Genomic DNA, 23,306 nt, shown 5'->3' with positions numbered 1-23,306 from the left:
AAGTGCTTCAGAAATGCTCCTTGAAATCTCCCAGGCCGAAACTTGTCCCTTCACCAGTAGCCACTGGCATGTACTGGCTTCGTGGCCGGCTGAGGGAGAGCGCGGAGTCCGGGACTCCTGTGTTCCACCCCGCCTCCATCCCCCTTGCCTCTGTGACCCGGCCGTGGCCCCACGCCCTGCCGTGACTCCAAAGTTCACAGATCGGATCCATGCAGGAACGTCCAGGACACACAGCGGTATTTGCTGACTGCGTAAAATGAGAGGCAAATTCTGGTCATCAGCACAAAGGGGTGGGGGCTTCTTCACACCCTCCGGGGTTTGGGCTGCTGGCCCCCTACACACGGGTCCTCTTCAGAGCCAGGGGCGGAAGAGAGTTGCTCCTCAAAGATGCCACCGTTCCCCTGCGCTCAGTGTCTGCACTAGAGTCTGCATCCTGGCCGGCAGGCAGGCACGGCCGGTAGTTGGACAGGTTTTCGTGGAGGGGGTGGCCTTTGTTCCATGACCTACTTCCTTCCTTCACCGGACGAGAGAACCACAGTTTTCATTCTGAGCTCTCTTCCCTAGAGAGCAACATATCTGTGAAAGCAAACCCAGCTCCATCTCCTTGCCGGCGGTCAGGGGCTGGGCCCCTGGGTGGACGCGGTGAGCGGGAGAGGACCAGGGGAAAGGCTCTGCGGGCTGCGCGTAGGCCACCTCCCTCCGAGCCTCCTTCCAGAATCTACAGACACACAAGTCCTGCGGTTCATCCGCTCTGTGCCAAGCTCCCTCGAGCAGTTCACAAAGCATTTGTTTTTACCTCAATAAACTCACAAGCCATCATCATAATAGAATTTAGTGCTGCATTCGCTTACTGTCCTCTCCTCTGCATACGTCACTTACTCTGTAGACACGGATGAGAAAACAGGTTCCCATTTATTCCAAATTACATTTGTTATGACTAAGTTAGACGCCCGGGACAGCATTATAAGGCTTAGCAAATTAATTCACAGTACATTGGATGTCGCTAATCCGACTCGACAGATGCTTATCTTGGAAAAGATTTATGGTTCTTCATAATATAATCTGGTGCTACATTAATTTGTTTAGCAAAACAAATTTAAAAGGGGGAAAATATGTGCATTTGCTTCTAATGCAGAGAAATGTTAATTCTGGGAAGTGATGCTGGATGCTGAGAAGGGACAGCCAGCAGTCCTTTGGCTTCCAGGCCAGGCAAAGGGGAGAGAGAAGACGTGGAGATGATTCTCCTAACCGGGTTCATCAGAGCACAGCTGGTCCTACATAAGGGCCCCGAGCCCGGTGCACAGAGAGCCCAAGCAGGATCCCCCCGAGTCCGCGTCGCCCCTGCAGCATCCGATGTAGACCTGGGCCCCTGAGTCTCTGTGAGCATGACCACTACCCACACTTCTCAGAGCAAATTTCAGGCAGTGAGCGTGGTCTTGGGGATCCCAGTGCTGCAGTCCGGGAGGCTGTGCATGCTGCAGTTAGCAGTGTGTGCTTCCAGCCTGCAGATCTGCATGTGAATCTGGGCTCTGCTGCATGTTGCCGTGTGACCCTGGGCAAGGTCTCTTCTCTATTGGCTTCATTTTCTTCATCAGCAAAGTAAAGCTTAGAAATGTCTCTCCTCTACGGTTGCTGTGAAGACTCAGTGAGTCAACACAGCGTACAAGCCATGGGGCCTGGCACCCAAGACTCCACCATACACGCCAGTTTTTATACCCAGCAAGAGTGACTCCAAGGAGAGGGTTGCAGGTGTCAAGGGCAAGTGTGCCCCCAGGGAATCTTGTCATCTTAGACACACCCAGCTTTGCCCACTCATTGCTGGGCCACATAAAGTCTGGAATTAGGGTTTTAGAAAGTGCTATGGAGAATTCATTGTCAGTTCTGCTGTCCAAGGAGGGATGTCTGGAATCAAAGCTTGGAAGTTGCGAGTTTTATTTTTGCTTCTGTAGAGAAATGTTTAGAAGGGGTGTGTTATGTCTTCTTGTCTGTCTGTAGCAAAGGCATTGCTGGGCATGGGAGGGCAGGTGGCTGGTGATTTGGGGCATTCTGAAATCCCTCAGGGGTCAACATTACGTGGAATACCTGCTGGAATTGTTAAAGGGCCCCTCTTGCAGGAATCACCCTGCAAGGGAAGTGACTGGGAAGTCCCTCTTGGTTTTAATGTAGTGCTTGAGAGTGCCCCTGCCTCCCTTCAGATTCCTGGCCTCACTTGTATTAGCCGGACTTAGGTCACTTGCTTGTCCTCTCTGTGCCTCAAAGGGAATTACAGAATTAACCGTCTCACAATGTTGTAAAGATTAAGTGAGATAGTGCATGCCAGGTGCTCAGTGCCTGACACATAAAAGCTGCTCAATACGTGTTTGCTGCTGTTAATATAATAATGATGATGATGGTGGTGATGATGAAAGTGATGAGGATGGCAGTGGTGATGTTGATGGTGATGATTTTGGCAATGAAGGTGATGATAATGATGGAGCAGACGATGATGGAGATAATGGTGATGATGGTGATGATAATGATGACAGTAATTATGATGATGGAGATGATGGTGGTGGTGATGGTGATGATGATGGTGGTGTACATGATGATGTTGATGGTGATGATGTTGGTGATTAAGGTGATGATGATGGAGCAGATGATGATGGAGATAATGGTGGTGGTGGTGATGATGGTGATGATGATGATGATGGTGATGGTGATAATGATGATTGTTGTCTTTGTAATGATCTGCTCCACCAGCTTGCAGCTCCATTTGCTGCTCCACTGTGTGGTCCTTTGATGAGGTCCCACGTCCTCATCCCTGACCTTGGTGCTCCATGCAGAGGTGTAGGTGGTGCTAGCCAGGAACCACTCAGAATGGAAAATCACCTGGCTCAGGTTGCCCGAGGCACTGAGCTCCAGCCTCGCCCAGTGCTGGCAGAGGGTGAGTGTCAGATGGGTCAGAAGTTCACTTAAGGTCGAGAGACGAGGGCTCCCCACAGCGAAGTGCCATCCTTCTGTGACAGCTCTCTTGCGGCTTGTGTTCTGAGTCTGGAATGACAAAGTCTCCTGGGAGAAAAACAGAAAGTCATTTCCTGGGCTTTAATCTTAAAACCCACAAAGGGAGCTGTGGGGAACGCAAGCCGGCTGGCTGGGTGGCTGCCTTTGCCTGCTGTGGGACCTGCTGGGCCGCGGGCACTCGCACACTGCCAGTGCTCTGTAAGCGTCTCCTGCACCTGACCTTCTTAGACCCTGCCCGCTGGCACCTCGGCCCCGACACTCTCCGGCCTGTAGACGCATCTGGCACTTTCTTCAACAGTTCATGTCCCTGACTCGGAAGGTGCCCCCCTCAGAAGGGGCCAAGAGGCCCTTTAGATCCCATTGTCATTCAGGATTGGTTCCCACTTGGATCAATCACGTATTAGTGACACCCAGCTGCTCAAGGATGCGAAGGCTCAGATGTCATCCCAGTCCTGGTAATTTTCACATTGAAATTCATTCATGCGTTTCCAAGGATGATTTCCAAGTTGCTTTGTCCTTGTCACCAGGAGGCCCTCAGTGTCCTTTAGGTGTGTCCCTCTGTAGGCACGAGGGATGGGCGGGGGTCGTCTCCTTGTGCTCTGTCGCTCGGCTGACCTGCGTAGCGCTGCAGCCTTGGGCGCAGGGCTCAGGGGATGCGCTGTTTTCTCTGTGCAGGATCAGATCTGAGTGGAGGGCGTGAGATGCCACCCGGTTGCGGGAAGGGGACATGCTCCTCCCCTCTGCTGGCAGCTGCGATGGTGGTTTCGATGCTGAGACCTTTTTAATTAACTGGCTGGCTGTTTGCTACCAGGGAAGTGAATCTGTCCTTAATTTAAAGATATTTGAAGCAAATGACTCATGAACTTCAAAAGTTTTGAGTGGCTTAATTGGGATAAAAGCGTCAAGGAACAAATGAGCGTTCGGAGCTCCGCTAAACGTTCGATGCTCTGTAGTGGGCAAGGCTGGCCCGTAGGGTCTTAAGTGGGGCCTTCTGAATGGATGTGGTCTCCATGTCCCGCCGGCTGTGGCCCATCCTGCCGGCTGCGGTTTCGGATGACGACCTGTCTGGGGATCGCGTGTGTCTGCCGACAGCTCTCTGGCCCCGTCCGGCCTCCCAGGGCGCTCCTCTGCCTTTGCTGAGCAAAGCTGTGTTCACACCCAGCGGGTAAATGAGCTCCGACTCATTAAGGCCAGCCTGGAGTTCTGGGGAGGGCGCATCGCGGCTGTCTCTGGTTCCCTTTCTCATGCTCCTCGCTCACACTTACCGCAGTCAGTGCTTCTTCAGCGCCTTTGTTTCCCCCAGGCCTCATTCTCCTTCTGAGAGCACGTCAGGGATCAGAAGGTTCTTGAATTCCTGCAGAACCTCGGCATCTCTCCCAGCGCACTTTCTACCTGGGAGCCTCGAGCTCGACTCACCTGCCTGGGCCCCGCAGAGCTGCAGGGAGGTCCGAGCTGGAAGTCAGTCTCCTCCGGGGGTGACGACTGGGGCCACGGCTATTCAGGTCTCAGGTGTCCGGGAGCTGCTGGGGCCACACACACCCCTGGAGAATGTGTCTTCCTTACGTCCGGCGCTTCAGTAAACGCTGGACTGATAACAGATCCGTTTGATAAACGGTGGATTGAATTTATGATTTTCATCCCCTCACAGGGAAATGCTTCTAAGTGTTGAGATTAAATATTAGACAGAACATCATTTTTAGAATTTTTATTTGGCTATGTTAAGAGGGCCGACTGTACAATTCCTGGCTGCTGATCAGTTGCACAGGGAACATCAACTCCGTACTTAGTTGAATTAAACACTGCATCTTGGTTGGAGGAGGGGGCGGGGGATGGAAAGCCCAGCCCCTTGCCCTCTTTTCAAGGAGTTTAAAATCTAGTGGGAAAGCCAGACAGGTAAGGACAGATGCTCGCACAGGAGAGAATTGACAGTTAAGGACAGAAGAGGAAATGTCACAGAGCCACAACTTAGGCAATGGCATAATTGTTATTCTGGAAACGTGGATCAGAGCAGGAGGGGCTGTTCCAGGTGGGAAGGGAAGGCTCAGCCAGGCTCGGTGAGCAAATGAGTCCCGAGGGTGAGGATGAGGTGCAGGGGAACAGAGGATCGGGGGGAGATACTGGGTGGGTGACAGGGCTGAGCGCCAAGCAGGAGGCCAGAGCTCCCACCCAGAGGCCTGGGCGGCAGAGGGAGCAAGCAGGCAGCCCCCCGAGACTCAGTCTCCTTGCCTCTAGAACAGACGCTGGATGAGAAAACCCTTGAGGGCCCTCCTCTAGTTCTGCACTGCCGTGGCCCTGCGTTCCTTCTGCCCGTAGCTAGAAAAATGGCTTTGGCGTGACTTCCCTCTTGGTTTTGTCATTAGTGACATTAGCTGGGAGCTTTGCCCCCACTCCCTTCCAGCATCAACAGTCTGAAGTCCTGGCTGGGGTGGGGGCAGGAGCCCAACGGGTCCTGTGCCCTGGCCAGCTCTGGGGGCAGCAGGGCAGACAGCTGCGGACTGGACGTCAGAGCTGCCTTTTTGGGGGAGGAGTCGCCCTTTCCCTGAGCTGGGTGAGCCCCTCCCTCGGCCCCTGCCCGCGAGCGGCCCCGCATCACAGGTGTCTAACTCGAAAGGGCCCCACTGAAGCTACCTGTAGGAGAAGCGGCGGCAGCACCCTTGCGGCAGGTGGGTTCCCCTGAAGCTCCAGCGCTCCCCGGCGGCAGCCGCCAGCTCCGGAGACTCAGCCAAGATCACGGGCAGATGCGTGATGGGCGTGCCATATGGTCAGACGGGAAGACGAGGCCTCGGGTCTTTGCTCTCGATGTGGTTCAGTGAATCTCCGCCTTGAAGTCTGTCGCTGGGAGGTAATGACCAAGCAATAATAGAGGAGTAAGTTTCCCTTTCTAGAAGTTTCTTCCGGCAGTGGAGATGCCGAGCATGTCACAGGAGTGGAGGCTCAGACTCTCCCCACATAGGTGACCGACATATGGGACCTGTGGGGGACGAAGCTGCCCCTGCCTTGACCCGGACCTGGCCCAGGCCCTGGTTGCCCACTGACGCTGGACAGGGAGGGTGCTTGGCTGTGCCATGTGACTTTAGGGAGTCCTGGCTTCTTTGCCTGAAGAACTGGGAAATAATTTCTACCTCGCGGGGTCGTTTGAGAATTGGCCATGTTAAGCCAGGGGGAAGCTGAGCAGACAGAGGGTGTCGGTCAGAAGGCCCAGTCCACGCACAGTCCACCTTGCTTTGCGGCTGCGTTGGGGGGATGGAATAGCACTTGTGCTGTCTCCCGCAGCACCCTCCTGAAAGGTATTAGGGTCAGGACATGCAGTTGCCCGGCCAGAGCTGTTCTAGTTGTTTTGTGGCTTTTCTCTGCCCTGGAAAGCTTCAGACAGTCACACCTACCCCAGGAAGCCATCAGCTGACACCGCCCCCCCCCCCCCCACCGTAATGTGCCAGATCAGCAGCAACCCCCCGCATGTGGTTTGTGAGAGCCCCGTCACAGGGGTCCATACCTGGGAGGGGATGGGGGGAGGCCTGGAGTGGTCAGTCTGCACGTCCTTTGCAAGGGGACAGCTTCCTCTCTCTAGGCCCTCCCCTGCACACACGCCCCTCCCTTTAAGTAGCCTGAACATCACTTTCCAAGTTGCCAAGCACAGGCTCCACTTGTCATCTTCTCAAAAGCTCCCATGGAAGGGACAGTGCTGACACTGGGGGAGGCTCATCACTGGTGAGTTGGGGGCAGGCGGGCCTGGACGCAGCTCTCCTCACCCCCGACCGGGGCCCTTTTCACGCAGGGCTGCCGGAAGCTTCAGGACATCTTGGGTGGGGGCCTAAATCCAAGAGGAGGCTGATTTCCTTATTCACTTGCAAGTTCTTGGTGTAAGTCCAGTATATGACACTTCTCTATCTTCTTGGGCCTTCTAGAAGCTCCAGGGGGCCTGTCTGTCAGCAGAGCCCATGCCAAGGTGGGTGGGAGAGTCAGATGCCCCACCGTGCGATTTCACATGCTATCCAGAAAGGCCGGCAGCTTGGGCCCCAGCCAGGACTCCATGGATGTGTCCTGGGACCCAAGGCAGAGCTGCTGAGAGATGCACATCTGGTCCCCATCACTATTCCCACCTCCGCAAGGAGAACTCCGTGTCATCGGGCGGGGTGGGTGGGGGCAGGAAGAAAGGCCACGAGGATAGAGGCCACTGGAGAATGCTGAGTTGGATGAAGACTGCCAGGGAGCAGGAGGAAGACAGGCCAGCCCAGCACCTGGAGCGGGCTTCCTGGCCATCCAGAGCCAGGGCCTGCGTGTTATTTATAATACATATTTGTGAGGCCCCTCTACTCACTCCCGAGGCACCTTTTCATAGAACATATAAGCTGCCTCAACCACTGGTTCTGGAAACTCATATCGTGCCCCAACTGTAATCCAGAGGACACAGGAAGGAGAGTAGCTTATGGCGAAGGCTGACCTGCGCTCGTCTTCCACAGACGGTGTGATGAGACAGTCACAGGCTCACCCCGCCGTGTGGCATGAGCAGGAGCTTGATGGCAACACCAGCTGAGATGGTGTATCATCTGGGCAACGAGGGCAGGTGACCTTCCAAAATGGTGAACAGCTCTTGGTGTTGTTTGGGACAAAAATAATAGCGCCTTCTTTTGATGTACATAGTGGTTGTGTTCTTGGAAACTTCGGTGCCTATTAAAACCTTGCAAATTGCCACAACTAGAAGGACCCACAACTACAATATACAACTATGTACTGGGGGAATTTGGGGAGAAAAAGCAGAAAGAAAGAAAAGGAACCTTGCAAAAAACACTCCGGGTTCATACGTGGAACGGGAGGAGGCTGTCCGGGCTCAGGGTGGTTGTGGCAGGAACGCGGGACACCACGCTCAGAAGTGGCACGGGACAGAGGGCCATCTGTGGGTGAGCACGTCCCTTCTCTGCTCTGCAGAGCAGGTCGCATCCTGGCCCTACTCAACGAATGTCAGTCACTGTGACAACCAAATATGTCCCCCACATTCCTAGATGTCCCTTGCCCCCGAGAATCCCTGCTCTAGTCCTGGACGTTCCAGGGGCAACCCTCCACCCAGGGTTAGTCCTGCCCCTTTCCTTTACCTGAATACTGTGCATGTAAGGCCAGCCTCCATCTGTGTATGAGTTTCCTGGGGCCAAGGTAACGAATCGCCACGAGCTGGGGGTCTTGAAACAACAGACGTTCATTCTCTCACAGTTCTGGAGACCAAAAGTCCAAAATCAAGATGTCGGCAGGGCTGCACTCTCTCCAAGAGCTCTAGGGAAAGATCTTTCCTGCCTTTTCCAGCTTCTGGTGGCTGCAGACATCTCTTGGCTTGTGGCCACATCACCCCAACCTCTGCCTCCATCTTCACATGGCATTTTCCCTCTGTGTCTGTGTCTCTCCTCTTCTTACAAGGACACCAGCCATTGGATTTAGGGCCCACCCAGATACTCCAGGAAGGTCTCATCTCAAGATCCTTATCTTAATTACATCTGCACAGATCCTTTTTCTAAGTAAGGTCACATTCACAGGTTCCAGGGGTAGGACATGGGCATATCTTTTGGGGGGGCTGCCATTCAACGCACTACAGTGGGAGGAGCTTTTGTCAGCCGTGGCTGGGGGTCTGGAGTGCCTGGGGTTTTCTCCGGCAGAGGCTGGGGGAATTGCAGGTCCTCATCCTACCCCCAGGGCCGCTAGTGCTGGAGAAAAAGCAGACCTGAGGACCGTCTGAGACTGACCCTCACTGTTGCTGGCCTCCCCACCGCCCACAAGTCCAGAGCTGCCCAGAGGCCTTGGGAGCCACTGGGGTTTGGAGAAAATGAAACCTTCCTTTGTATAAATTGAGCTTCACGAATAGGTCAGAGATCAAAATGCTTGGCCTCTCACTGGCCTCGCCCTCTATAGATCTATCAGTCATTCACTTGAAAGTGTTTATTGAGCGCCTATGATGTCCCAGGTGCTGTGGTTACATCAGAAGGTAATACACACCCAGTCCCTCTTCCCTCTGGGGGCAGCAGACAGACCCTCCCACCCCCGCATACAGATGTAAATAAGCCAACTCCAGGTACGGAGGTGTGGGAGGAGAAGGTACCCAGGCTGGGGCGGGTAAGTATGGCCGCGGGAGCCAGGGCCCCCGAGGAGCTGGCATTTGAGACCTGAATGATAAAGAAGAGGGAGGCAGGGAGCTGAGGTGGAAAGAACATGGCGGGATAAGGGACAGAAGGACCCTGGTGTGGCCTATCACTTGAATCGGAGTGGGCAAGGTCAGAGCGCTGGGCTGCGGCTAGGCCCCAAGGGTGGTCTGAGGGAGTCGTGAGGGCTCTGGGTTTATTCTGAGTGTGTTGGGATAAACAGAGTGATGTGGTCCCGTCGATGCTCCTGAGGGCTCTGGAGGACAGTCCATGGGAGGAGGACAAGAGGCAGTGGGCTGGGAGCAGGGGTGATGGTGGGAATCCAAGGGAGAGGTGGAAGTGAAGGAAAGAGAACAATCTAGAAGGCCTCCCAAGTCTTTGGTCTGAGCAACCTGTGTCTTCAACTGCAAGTGGTGCCTTTGACCGAGATGGGGAAGCTGGGGTGGGCGCAGATCAGAGAGCAGTCAGCAGCCCCTTTGGGCCACGTTGAGTTTAAGCTGCCGTGTTAGCTGCTCCAGAGGGGATGTCTGTGGAACTCCTGGGTTTGTGAGTCTGCAGCCGGGGAAGGGCCTGGCCTAGGGTGGAGATTCAAGAGCCATCCGGTGTCTAAGTGGTGTGGAAGGTCAAGTGGACCTGGAGGGGGTGTGGACGGCATGAGAGAGGGATGGAGGACAGGCCCTGGAGAGTTAGCTAAGCATGAGACAGGGTGCCCAGGGAGGGGAAGCAGAGGGCGGCCCCGTGGGAGCCTGGAGAAGGAAGGGTCTCTCCAAGGGGGAGGAGGAGGGAGGGGAGAAGCGGGGGTGGGGGGGGGAAAGGAGCAGGGGGAGGGGAGGAGGAAGGGATGAAGTGGGGGGCCGAGTGGTCCATGTCAGAGCTCCTGGGAGGCAAGAGGGATGAGCACGAGGTACCCATCACCTTCGTCCTTGTCAAGGTTAGGCAGTCGGACGCTGGATAAGAGAAAGCCCCCTGGAGGGGAGTGGAGGAAGAGGTGGGGCGAGCGAGTGGAGGCCGTGGGGGAGCCTGAGATTTTGAGGAGTTTGGTCTGAAGGAGATTGGGGATGCACAGGGTAGAGGACTACAGAGGGGAGAGAGTTTTTCCTGGGGTTTTCTTTTTTTTGAGGAAGATCAGCCCTAAACTAACATCAGTGCTCATCTTCCTCTACTTTATATGTGGGACCCCTGCTATAGCACAGCTTGACCAGTGGTGCGTAGGTCCGAACCCAGGATCCAAACCGGTGAACCCTGGGCCACCAAAGTGGAATCTGTGAAGTTAACCCCTGCACCACTGGGCCGGCCCCATTTGCTGTTTTGTTTTGTTTTGTTTTGCTTTGCTGGTTTTTAATGAGGGCGTGTTGAGGTGTGTTGGCCTGCCAATGAGAATGGTCCAGTAGAGAATGAAAATTGTTGATGGAGGGGAGAAGAGATATTGTGGAAGCAGAGTCCTTAAGGAGACAAAGAATTGGCCCTAAGTCTGTTGAAAGGCCGACATCATGCACAGTCAAGCTACGCAGGACAAGTGGGGCTTGTGGTCGAGAGAGCGAGAGGCATCCGTGAGGATGTGCGTCTGGAGCCCTGCCTGATCCCACGGCAGATGTTTCTCCTTCTCGCTGGTGAGGATCTAGCTCGAGCGGTCAGTGCCCATGAGGGACACGGAGGAGGTGCTGCCCTCGCAGGTGGGGACTGACAACAAGCAGGTAGATGGAGGGCGTTCCCGATGGCCATGGCACCTGCAGAGAGTCAGACCAAGTGATGGGGTTGGTGGGGTTGACTTCGGCGGGGTCGAGGAGGGCCCCTTGGAGGTAGGTGTGCAAGTGAGGCCTGACCGGAGGGAAGGAGGTTGCTGGGGAGGATGCGGGCCTGGGGCCTTCCTGGCAGGAGGGAGGCCAGATTCTGGAAGAGAAGGAAGGAGGTGGTAGGGCTGGAGCTCATGTCGGAGGGGGGTGCACGCGGTGGTCCTGGTCAGGAGCAGGAATTTGGTGTCTCCCTGAGTTCAAACAGGAGCTGTGGGAGGGCAGTCCGAAAACATGCAAGCTGCTTCTGCCCCACTGGCCTTGGCAATGCCCTGGGCCTCACCTGTGACCCCTCACCTGGTGAGGTGAGCTCGGTGTCCCCACCTGGTCACCTAACGGGTCAGTGGAATCTCAAGAATGCGTCCTAGACTGCACCCTGCACCAGTGCCTGCACCCCTCCTCCAGGCCTTGCAACCCCACCTGCCCGAGTCGGAACTGGTTCTTGGGCAAACCCCACCAGGTGCACTGAGCGTCCCAGGCGTTTTCCCCACCTTCTGTCAGCCCCTTCCCAGGTGTGGGGAGCGACCGTGGGAGCACACCCTTTAACAGCCTTCTCCAGCCACACCAGGACTGGCCTTGCTCCTGGCGGAGGTGCTGAGTCCCTCATTCTTCCCTCTGAGGCCCAGGCTTTATTGGCAGTGAACGTTCCGTGGGCCTCCATGGGGACGTGGGCCGACATTCAGGGTGTGCGGACCCCAGACCCAGGGCTGGCCCTGCATCCAGAACCCCCATCCGTGGTCTCTGCTTGTCCTCAGAAGACTGGGAGCCCCATCGGCTAGGTGGAGGGCCGCCCCACCATGGAGATTAGGCGGAGTGCCTGTTCCCAAAGGCTCGGGAGACACGTGTAGCAAGGCCACAACGTTCTGGCTGCCTTTGATGGCTCAGTGGGTGCTGGGGACCTGCTAGTGCCTCCCGGCCGTTATTAGGAAAATTGAAGCATCTGGGCTGGTCATGGGGGCTGCCACTTAATGGAGAACAGACACTCTCATCTTGCTTGGCGGTACCCAGCCTTCCATGAGGTGGGTGCCATGTAGGGCAGAGTGGAGACTGCGGCGAGGAGAGGGAGGCAGGAAGTTTTCACATTTCCTAAGCTACCCTGAAAACCCATGCCTGCCATCCTTCTGGCCCCTTCCCAGCTTTCCCTTCCCATCAGCAGTTTACCCTTGGGGCAGCCGGGCTGTTGGTCACTGTTGGGACACTTAAAATCCCCATCCACGCCCCACCGTGGCGAGGTGCCCCTCTGGCTCCTGTGTTAAGAATTTGGCAGCCTAGAAGGAGAGGAGGCCTCCTGGGATCCCTCAGCTGGAGCGGCCGCCTCCCCTCCCCGCCCCTCTTCCCATGGACTCCCATACCTCTAGACCCCTGGATTCTTTGTCCCCATCTCCTGGCCTCACCGTGACTCCCCTTGTTTTATAGTCACTTTTCTCAGATGTCTGGCCTCCCTGCCCCCAACCAGTGCCAATAACAGCGAATCTCAGCTTTGAGCCCAGCACTTTCTGTGGGTGACCACCCAGCCTCGGAGCTCCCTCAGGGACAGGAACAAACCTCTCACCCCAAGTCCCGCAACCCCTGTGCCCCCAGCATAGCGCCTGGCCCACAGCTCGCCCCACATCAGCTTTGTGAACAGTGTGAAAAAGGCAGCTTCTGGGCTTAGAGACAGCTGTGGGGCGGGGTCATCAGGCTGAAATGCCATGCAGGTCTTTAGGAGAGACAAAGGAAAAGAAAAGGAGAGACAGGGTAACGATGTTCCTGCTTTTCAAAGTCGCCAAAGCCCAGCCTGAGCAAGGGGGCTTCTGCTCCTGCTCGGACCCTCCACGCCCTGGTCTCCCCGCACACCAGGGCTGCATGTGCACGGCCAGCCCGTGCCGCACCTGCCATTGTCCACCACCACCCCACGTGGGCGACTGTGGGCAATTCCAGCTCGTGTCCAGAGTGAGCAAAGCAGTCGCGTCTTGGAGAAAAGAATGTAGCCACTGGCCTGCTGCCCTGCAGGCTCCAGGTAGCTGGGAAGCTTAGAGACACTCAGCTCAGCTGAGACTAACTGGTCCTGCAGGCGGGGTGCAGGCAGTGGCCTGCAGGAGGGGAGTCCCATCCAGGTGTGGAGAAGTCTCCTTTGGTAGGGCCCTGGGAACCCCGCGCGGCAGGGTCATCCACTGCCCAGCAGGCAGGGAGGAGGAAAGTCGCTGCTATGGCAAAGCTGATGGAAGAGCAGCAGGATGGGCGGTCCCCGATATAGGTGGGGGTGGGCAGCCCCTCACTCAGATGCTGTGCGGAACATCTCACGCCCCTTCCCTGCCCGTGCGCTGAGCATCCCTGTTCCTCTGGTCCTCTGGGACATGCCAGCCTAGGAGTTGAGTAAGCTCCCTGGGATGGGGCTGCATCCATCCTGTCCTTGAGTCCCCTGGTGCCTGGCCTACGGCCATGAGCATGACCAACGCTCAAGGATGGCCTGTGTCATGAACAAGGAAGCCTTCTGTTGGATACCTGCCTCCTCCCACCATGGGAATGAGGCTCGAAAAGAGCCTGTGCTGCCCGGGGCCCCACTGCCTGTTAGTAGCCAACCCAGGATTCACATCCAGGTCACCTGACCCATCTGTGGCCTGAGAGGTCACATTAGGGCAGCATTCCCCACTGAGCCGGCCCCAGGACATTCCTTCCAATGGGGGCTTTACTTTAAAACTTTTATGTTAGAACTGAAGTGTCTGGGGAGGACTCAGGCTGACAAAGGTAGGCGGGTTTTCCTAATACAGGACTCCTGGAGCAGCTGTGGTGGGAATGTACCTGTAGTAGGCTAGGGTGTCATTAGTAAAGTCAGCGGAAAAAGGAAACTGGCCAGTTGTTTTGCCTGCAGAATGAATTTATTCAGGAACAACCAAAAGAATTGCAATTTGGGACATGCAGGCTCTGGCAGACCACAGGCAAATCCAGAGAACAAAGCAGGGAAGCTGCTTTTATAGAGAAAGGGGGAGGTGGGAGGGGCCATAATAAACAAAGAGTGCATTGGAGGAAACTGGGAGTCTGAAGTGTAGAGGCTTCTCATTGGCTGGGCTGTGGCGTTTCTCATTGGCTGAGCTGTGGCATTTCTCATTGGCTGGGCTGCAGCATTTCTCATTGGCTGAGCTGCAGTTTCCTCATTGGCTGAGCTGCGCTTTTCTCATTGGCTGGGCTGTTGCTGGGTGGAGAGAGAAGGCTTCCCTCCTCCTGCTGGGTAGTGACGTAGAAAACACCTACCTTGGGAACATGCAAGCGTGTGCTTCCTGGTTAGTGTAATTGATGATGTGTGATAGGGCCTGAGAGCACCCCTACAGCCCTTCCAACTCCAATCGAGTTGAATTTTTTAACCATTTTCACAGAATGCCGATGTATATCACGCACGGCCTTGAGGGGGTGGGAGATGACAGTGTTTCTCAAACTTGTTTGACCACAGAACCCTGAGTGTGAGAATCTACCAGGGTGGTGTCACATGGGTCACTCCTTGGGAAGCACCTCTCCAGTGGCTCTGTGGTCCACAGATGCAGCCTTTGCTGTTGACCACACCATCAGTGAGTTAGTCAGCACAGATAGGTCATCAGGGGTCAAGACCAGCACTTCACAGGACTCAGTTAGAACAGGGTTGGCAAACTGGTCCATGGGCTGAACTTGGCCCTCCTCCTGCTTTTGTAAATAAAGTTTTATTGGAACACAACCACGCTCATTCATTTAGATGGTGTCTCTGGCAGATTTCTCACTTCAATGGCAAAGTTGAATAGTTGCAACACAGATCGTACAACCCACAACACTAAAATATGTCCTCCATGGCCCTTTATGGAAAACTCTTGCCATCCCCTGGAGTAGAGTCCCGCACCAAAGTGAACCCCCAATGAGAAAGGCGGAAGTGCTGGGCTTGCGTGCAGATGCTACTACACTACTTGCTTTCGTTTGGGGAGCTGTGATGGGGTGGGGATGGGTGAGGAAGAGAAGGAGTAAGAACATGATAGAAGGACGTGGGTGCATGCCAGGACACAACAGGACTGTAGGGGGTGCTGATCATGTATGGACCATTGACTGGGCTCTTTGAGGGGCGTGGAGGTCACAGCTGGAAGGTGCCAGGTGGTCTTTGTCTGAGAGATGGAAATGATTATTCCCACAGTGCAGCATGGTATGGGCGTCAGAACAGAGGCTGTAACTGGCCCCGTCCCACGCTGCTCAGACAGCCGAGCAAGGCTTCCCCTCTTCTCCCTCTCCCTCCCCCGAGGAATTACCCTGAAATTGAGGTTGGAGTAATTTGGGAGCATAATGAAGAACTCCCCTGCCTTCGTGAAGCTTCTGTCTAGGGCAGAGACAGGTCTCCAAAGTGTGCTCAAGCCAGTGTGACGTGGAAGCTTTCCGGGTTGTAGTGGAGACACACCTGGTTCTGAGAGCCCGGGATGGGGTGGGTGTGGGCTGAACTGCTCGGGGGGCTTGGCTGAGGAAGAGAATAGAATGATGAAAATGGGGGGAGTGTCCAGGATGGACCAAGAAGCCAGACTGTTCTGCTGCTGCCAGTGCATCCCAGGGGGAAAACTGGACCTGAGATGCCCATGGTCACTGCGGTGGAGGTGCTGACCCTGGAGCCCCAGTGAGTGCCTTGGGCTATGGGGATTCCTGTACTAGTCTGCTCGGGCTACTACAGCAAAGTGCCAAAGAGAGGGCGGCTTACACAACAGGATTTATGTCCTCACAGTCGTGGAGGCTCGAAGTCCAAGATTGAGGGGCGGCAGGGTTGGTTCTCCCGAGGCCTCTTCTGGGCTCCTGGACCACCACCTCCTCCCTGGGTCCTCATGTGGTCATCCCTCTGTGCAGGGGAGAGGGGGCTCTGGTGTCTCTTCCTTATAAGGACACAAGTCCTGTTGAAATAGGGCTCTGGCATCCGACCTCATTTAACCTTAATTACCTCCTTAAAGTCCCCATCTCCAGATACAGTCACATTTTGGGGTACTGGGGGACATAATTCAGGCCACAGTGCTGAGTAGGAAAGGAAATGGTGCTCCATTCCCCATGGGATGAAGAGACATGGATGTGGAGGGCATCCCATAGAACCCTTTGCAGAGGCTGTGTGTGTGTTTAGGGGGGCCTACTCTGGGGGGGCTGTATTGAAACTCACAGTGGCCAGGGGGTTGTGTGCACTCTGAGCGGACCTGTTCCATGTTCCACCCTCTTTCCGTATGTGGTGGGGGAGCCTCAGGAGTTGCCTGGCTTGGGAAGACTTTACCCAGGAGCCGGAGGGTCTGCTTCCTGCAGTGAGTGGGCTTCTCGGCGGGAGGCAGATGCTGGCTGGGGTGGCGAGCTGGGAGCCTGGGGGAGCTTTCTGGGGGAGGTCTGGGCAGGAGGACGTGGCCAGGTTTGGTGTATCCAGAGGCAGGTTTCGAAGTCTCCAGACACGCTGTTTGACCTCAGGGAGGGAGAATTGGCGTCTCGGGAAACAGGAAGGAAACAGAAGAGCCCGGGAGACAGAGGCATGCCATGCCACTGCACGGGCTGGCCTTCCTGCTCTCCTTTTCTTCACCAAGGCTTCTCCCGGTGGAGAGCCCCTACCGCACCGCCCGCCTGAGCCCAGCCCCTGGGGGCTGCCGCCGAAGTCGGCCCCTCTGCACAGCACCACCTGCGGGCTATCCCCATTGCCTCCATCTGGGTTGCATCTACTCTATCCCGAGTCCTCGCTCAGAGCTTGGGCCACATGGCCTGTGCACACCGGGGCCCTCCGGCAGCCGGTGTGTGGATGCCATGTGACGTCTCGCTCAGCACCCTTGCCGGTCGTTGGGCTGCGCATCGCATGGTCGCAGCTGGCAAGGCTTGGGCGGGAGCCTCAGGAACCTGGGAGGGAACCTGAGCCTGGGAACCTCAGAATGGGAGGGCCCTTGGTTCCCCTTTGTCACTCTGAGCCCAGAGCCAGGCTGTCCAGAGAGTTGATTGGCTCCAGGTCCCACGCCCTGTGTGTTCAGGGCTCCTGAGTCCGCCAGCCTGGCTACAATCCCTCTCCTTTGCTGAGGAAACTCACGGCTCCCCTAAACAGTATTTATTGCATGGCCCCATGGAGCAGACACTCTCCCGCCACTCCCTGCCCTGGCCTCGTCTGCCCCATGAGTGCCACCTCCTGGCAGTGGTGTCCCTTTGGGATCCCCTCCCTGGGAGCACGGTTTGGGCCTGCAACTTGCTCCTACCCACTGGAATGTGGTGGAGGTGACAGTGCCCTCGGCCTGGGATTACCTTACATTCACGCAGATCAGGCGCCTTGCCAGCGGACTCACCAGGGAGAGTCCCCAGGGCCAGCCTTGAAGAAGCAGTTGCCATGTGGTTGGACGGCCTTTGAGGGGCCATGGCGTAGTGACCACAGGCAGCCTCTAGGAGCTGAAGATGCCCCCCAACAGCCAGCAAGAAGCCGGGATGCTCAGTCCCATGACCATGAGGAAATGAATCCTGCTGACACCTGGAATGAGCTCGAAAGCTGGCCCGTCCCTAGTCAGGCCTCCAGATGAGAACGCAGCCCAGCCATGGGAGGTCCCAGGAGCCTAGAACAGTGGAGGTCTCTGGTCCCTGCTGGACACTTCTAGAGCCCAGAGAGAGGGTCCAGTGAAGCCACAGTGGGGCTCCCGACCCACGAAAGCTGACATAACAAATAGGTGGTGTTAAGCCACTTGTGGCCATTTGTTACACAGTGTAGATGACTAATACAGTCTGGAGTGCCAGTAAGTGGGTTTGAATGAGTGAATGCCTGAATAAATGGCGGTCATGGGTGATGGGTCCAGGTGGGCTGTCAGGCACTGTGGCCATCCTTCATTGGCTAATGTGACCACTGCCTCAGCTGCTCAGAGAGGAGCATCAAGGCTGCACCTGGTCTCCTTCTTGAGTTTTCCTCTCCACCTTGGGTCCAGGACCTGCTCATCCTCTGGCCCACCCTCCTGGTGGGCTCTCCATCACCAGCTCCCCACTGGAACCACCCTCACTGGGCCTGCCGCCCCAGACATGTGCAGCCCTTGGCCCTGGCTGCAGATACCCCATCGGTCTCCCCATTAGCTCCCGAGGTTCCTGGGGCCTGTGGACCCCAACGGTCCTTCCCCACCACCCCCCACCCCCAGCCCGCTCCTTCCAGCCCTGGTTGGCACAGAGTCCATTGTTCTGCTGTGTCCTGGGAAGAATCATTGAAATGAATTATACATCAACACTGAGAGATGGATCATTAATTAATAAACTCGGCATCTCAACTTCCTACCTGTAAACAGCACTACAGGGAATGAGTAAGCAGCCCGGCTTCTGGGACCGGATATCGACGACTTGCTCCCTTTTCTTGCGGTGGGGGAGCAGGTCAGAGCAGGAGAAACACTCGATGGGCCTGCGTCCCCATGGGTGTTGCCACACTAACTCAGTTGCTCTGGTGGTCCAGTTGGAGGGTGCAGAGCTGGGCGGCCGGGGTGGGAGAGCCGCTGCCCGCTCACCCGTGCTCAGGCTCCTTCTGGAGAGCTGCGTTTTTCCCTTCCTGGGCTCCATCGGGATGACCTGTCCACCCTGTCCACACGCCTGTTTGCCAGGTTCTGACTTGGTGCCAGTGCATCACTGCGACACGTCAGCTGGAGCCAAATCAAAGCTCCACACACAAGGCGGGGGTGGTCTCTCTGCCTCGGGCACCTCTGTGAGTTTGCCCGGCTGCCGCGGACCCGTGGGCTTAAACCACAGACATATATTGTCTCAGTTCTGGAGGCTGAAGTCCAAGATCAAGGTGTGGGCTGGGCCAGTCCTTCTGAGGCCGGAAGGGAGACCATTCCAGGCCTCTCCCCCTGCTTCCGGTGCTCTCAGGTGCTCCTTGGCGGGTGGAGGGTGTTGTCTCCCGTCTTCACATCGTCTTCCCTGAGTGCATGTCTGTCTCTGTGTCCAAATTTCCCCCTTTTATAAGGACATGGCTCGTACTGGATGGGGGCCCACCCCCCTGATCTCCCTGGAACTTCGTTCCCTCTGTAAAGACCCTGCTTCCCAATGAGGTCCCCTTCACAGGTCCTGGGGGTTAGGACTTCAGCATCTTTTGAGGGGACAAAGTTCAACCCTAAAAGTACGCTTCTTTCCCCACCCCGTTGCCAACCAAATAGCCCTCTCTCTCTTGTCTTCTGGTGTCAGCAGATGGCCCCTGTGTGGCCCCAGAAGAGGAGGGAAGCGGCTCTTGGCCCACATTACAGGTTTCTGGAAGTTTTCGCTGACCACACGTGGATTGTTTACCACTTGGGAGGAAGGTTAACACGCCTGCTGCTGCGTTCGTGGCAGTGTTCTTGTAAAGTTTGAAGTTATTGAGAGCTTCACTTCAGGGGAAAAGGAGCTCATGAGGCCTGAGAGCTCTCAGGGCAGAGCCCTGGGCACCGCTGTTCCGGAAGCAGGATCCCTCTCTGGCTCGCCCCGCCTGGCGCCTGAGGAGAAGCGGCAACGGGAAAGCACCACCTCCTCTTGGTCTTGTCTCGTCACGAATTTCAAAGAAAAGCAGAAACAGGAGCCGCTCCTTCTGCCGGATTGTCATTCGTGTGCATGATTCCTGGAAGGCAGGCAGTGTCTCCCACTAACCCAGATATCGGCTACATAGGGGGGCCTCTTGCTCTGCAGCGGGATGTGGCTCAGTGGACCCTGGGACCCACCTTTCAGGTCAGAGCCCGAGGGAAGGCTGTGTCTCCCTCAGGAGGAGAATACCAGCCGTTTCTGTCCTTCGGTACTGAGGCCACATCTGCTGGACCGTGGCAGCCCTGCTCCCCTTTGGAGATGAGCATTTCTTGAGCATCTGTTCAGGTGCAGTGTGGAGCTGGGCACCCAAAGGTGCACAAGAAAGGACAGACACTCTGAGCCCCCTCCTATGCTCGGTGCTTGAGCAGGTCTCATCCCCTGCCTGGCTGGATCAAACTTTACCCGCAATCCTCCTTTGCCCCCTGAGCAGAAAGTATGTCGCTTTCCTTAGGTATCTCCTCTTAATCTCACTCATGGATTGAGCTCCAAAAATTGAGAAAATTACAACGCTTTTACCATGAGGACATTTCGTTGTTGTTGTTGTTTTTTAAGTAACTGAAGAGCCGACATTTGCTCAGACTCTTGCAAGATGCTGTCCTCGCCCCCAAAGAATTAGGAAAAGAATGAACTCTCAAAGCATCTTGTTGTCCACTTTAGACATATTCAGTTTTATTTGTCGATTATGCCTCAATAAAGCTGGGGGAAAGAAAGCAAAAGAGAAATAGCAGATGAGGTAGGCAGACAGAGGGGCCGTGGGGCACTGTCAGTCGGCAAGGAAGACCCATCCCGTCATCATCTCGGGTCAGAGCTGCACGGACAGCTTGAGGAGGAGGAAGAGGCAGGTGGTTTAAGCAGCCGTGGCCCAAAAGCTTGGCAGGTGACACATGGAGGCCCCACAGGGCAAACTTCTTCCAACACGGGGTGCTGTTTGCATGGAGCCCCAGAAGGGCTGGTGCCGACGGGCTCCCGGCTGCCCGGGACAAGACACAGAGCGGCCTCTGCCAGGAAGTTTTAGAGAAATGCTGGAGCCGCACCCAGCTCCTGGGAGAATGCCTTCCTTCCCCATGACCTTGGTCCTGATCCATCCTCGGAGGCTGTGCTCCCCCCACCACCCATCCAGAGGGGCCGGGGGGGCCGGTACCAGCTGCGCTCCTCTCTGTGCTTCCTGTCCCCCAGGGCGCCTCCCTGGAGGTCAGGTGCCCCCTCCTCATCTTGGCTGTGACAGTGACAGAGAGGGAAGGGGTGCCTGTCACCCCCAGGAGGGGGCAGCTGTAAGCATGCCTCCCCCTCGGGGCCCATGGCTGTGTCCCCATCTGGTCCCCAGAGAGCCTGAGAAGGGAGCTGGGGGTGGCAGGAGAGCCTCAAGTTCTGAGCGTACTGAGGGGGCCCTGCAGGTCCAGGGGACCCAAATGCCATCTCTTTTAGGACCTTTCCTTGTTGGGTGTCACACAGGCCAACCCCAGCAAGGTCTGGCCTGCGGGAGCGGGGCAGGAAGAAATGGCCCATGGATGCTGGAGAGAAGCCTGCCCACTGCACTTCTCCCGGGTCCCGGGGCCAGGTCACTGTGCCAAGGCGAGGGCTCCAGGGGGCCCTCAGAATCGGGCCTGCAGACAGCTCTCAGGGCCAGCGCATACCAGAGACAAGAGCGTCACCCCATCCTGGGTGCCCCCAGTGCCAGCTGGTGCAGAGCAGCCTAGCAGAAGGAGCACAGGAGTGGGGTGGCACCCACCCTCTTTGAGACCTGAGGTGGGTACCTCTGTAAGTGGGGTGCCCCATGTGCCAGGCCCCCCTTGGCACTCGAGTGAGGAACGCTAGAGCTCCTGGCCAGTGCCAGCATGCCGTTGTCCCCTCTCCCCCGCCATCCTCAGGAGAGCCTGGGAGAGCTTCCTCCCCAAACAGCCATCCGCACCTGTGGCCTCTCCCGGTCCAGATTCCCCAAGGGTGAACTCAAATAGGATGCTGGCCTCCTCTCTGCCCCGCGGGGCATCTGGAGCCTGTTAGCTTGGGGAACAATTAAAAAGCTGCTAAAACACTCTTTTCACCTCGGGAACCTTCCCGGGATTTCCTGGCCCCTGGGCTGTGGTCCCCACCTGCCCCAGTCTTCTCCCTTTTGCTCTTGCAGAGTCGAGGGAGGGAGGCGGCAGGGCCCCTCCCAGTGGGCTTGGGTTAGGGTTTTCACTTGATTTGTTTTCTGTGGAAGGGCAATGCTCCTTCCCAACTGCTCATGTCCGGGAGCTCAGCTCTCTCGGGGGAAATGTGTGTCTGCACTTGCCCAGGGGCCCCAGGTACACCGAGAATCGTCACCTCCCAATCCTGGGTTGAGAAGCAGGCTGCGCAGTAGGGAGAAGCTGCTCAAGAGAATTCCATTTGCTCCTCCATTCCTTCAATCATTCATTCATTCAACCAGCCAAAATATGCCCAGTGCCCGGCTCTGTGCTGGGAGCTGGGGCCTTAGCAGTCAGCAGGATAGTCTGGCCCCAGTCCTCATGAAGCCGCAGGCCGGGGGACACCAAATACAACTGAGTGGCTGCCTTCCTTGTGCCGAGAGGCCCGTTATCATCCTTCTGGAAGAACGGATCCTGCTCCCAAGCATGGCACATCCCAACCGGCACGACTTGAGGGCAAGGTCCGGGCTGTCCTGACCCACTCGGGGTGGTCTGGGATGAGCCCGTCCCCCTCGGGTGGCCGGGGCAGGAGAAGGTCACTGTGACTTGTGCTATTTCCTAGAGACCAGAGAAAATTCTGGCGTTAGGATCTGCCCACACGCTGTCGTCTGTGTCAGAGCCAGAAATAGAACGCGGAAGATTGTTGCTCTGATTTCTGCGCTCATAATTCTAGGGCAAGATGCCCTTACGAAATGTGGATCAAAGGAGATGGAGGGGCAGAGAGCAGAACGGAGCAGTTCACGCGAGGTCTGTGCGGTGCCAGCAGGGCCTCGCCGAAGCTCCAATAAGCTGCCTGTGTGAGCTATCACATCCCAACTATTGACTCGGCTCAGCCCAGGAGAAAATGAGAGCGATTTGCAAAAGGCCCCTTCAATCATGACAATTAAGATCCAACTACAGACCCACCAATCTCCTGAACCCCAAGCGCTTGCTCTGGGTGGAGGAAGAAAGGCGCCAGCTCGGACGCTGCACCCTCTTAGAAGAAAGCATCACGTCAGGGGAGCCCGGAAAATGAAGGGGGGTCCAATTCGTATCGCCTGCCTTAATGTTAACAATTAGATCTACTGCTTACTCACGGCGAGCAGGTTCTACTGCTTGAACTAAATCTTGTATGCACGCGGCAGTCCTGAGAGGCGGACACTCCTCTGATCCTTATTCAGCAGAGGCAGAAATGGAAGTGCAGAGAGGTTACATGAAGTGCCCAAGGTCACACAGCATATAAGGGGTGGAGTCAGGATTTGAACCCAGTGGGATGTTATTGTAATGCACTGCACTACCCTTGGCCTTATCTTGTTTAATCCTCTCTACAACTCTTTGGGATATATAGTATTTTTTTTTTTAAGTTATTGTACAGATTAGGAAATGGAGACTAAAAGAGATTAGGGAGTCCGTGCACCATCTGGGGCACAGCAGAATCAGAGGCTGAGCCACTGCTGCCTGGCCCAAAGGCCCGCTGTTTCCAGCACCCTAGCTTCTGAGCACGCACACGTCTCCCTCCTTCCCTGGGGCCTGGCCCGCCTGCTCCTGCCCAGACCCATTCTAGGAAAGCCTCTGTTCTTAGTCGCTCATGCTGCAGCCTGCACGCAGCTCCTGCTACTTCTCCAGGAGGTGCCAGTCCTGAGGGCGCCTGGTGAGGGCGCGCAGAGCAGAGCATCTGATGACCGGGGACAGGGGCCGTGTAGGAGGGGCAGGAAGGCCCCTGCATCCTGACGTTGCAGCACCACCCATCAGCTTTG

General features: G+C 56.2%; 1 protein-coding gene across 1 annotated transcript in view; it reads left to right on the top strand.

Moving 5' to 3' along the window:
- Nucleotides 1–23,306, top strand: part of AJAP1 (adherens junctions associated protein 1) — a 127,326-nt gene that overhangs the window by 61,852 nt on the left and 42,168 nt on the right. The gene's annotated exons all lie outside the window — the stretch shown is intronic.

This window comes from Equus asinus, chromosome 5 (assembly GCF_041296235.1).
Source record: "Equus asinus isolate D_3611 breed Donkey chromosome 5, EquAss-T2T_v2, whole genome shotgun sequence".
Classification (NCBI taxonomy): domain Eukaryota; kingdom Metazoa; phylum Chordata; class Mammalia; order Perissodactyla; family Equidae; genus Equus; species Equus asinus.
Note: the sequence above shows the minus strand (reverse complement) of the source record. Positions and strands in the feature narration are given on the sequence as shown.